We start from the raw sequence: 345 nt of genomic DNA, 5'->3' as shown, positions 1-345 counted from the left end.
TATGTTCCTGCCCAGTGTGTTTTATTACCATAAATCTGCAAAGTTCAGCAGTTTTGCAAATTGTCCGAGTGGGCTTTTGTGAGTCCGTGTCCCTATGGGCTGCCCTGGGGTGAGCAGTCGCTTGATTGACGTCCCTCCCACCCCTCAAAGTGGTTACCCCTTCCCTATGTGACCTGAGTCCCTTCCCTTCAGGGCCCAGCACCCAAGTTGGGGGAAGGGGGCTTGGCCCTCAGCCAGGGTCCCTCTTCCCACCACTGTCATGAAGCAGTGGGATTCAGTCAGGGTCACTGGATACCACGGCCGGCACTTGTGTGTGTGGACACGCATATGCACACCTGTCTGACC

The sequence above is a fragment of the Giraffa tippelskirchi genome, chromosome 13 (assembly GCF_054371585.1).
Source record: "Giraffa tippelskirchi isolate mGirTip1 chromosome 13, T2T-mGirTip1v1.2.pri, whole genome shotgun sequence".
NCBI classification, from domain to species: domain Eukaryota; kingdom Metazoa; phylum Chordata; class Mammalia; order Artiodactyla; family Giraffidae; genus Giraffa; species Giraffa tippelskirchi.
This window is presented reverse-complemented; position numbering follows the sequence as displayed.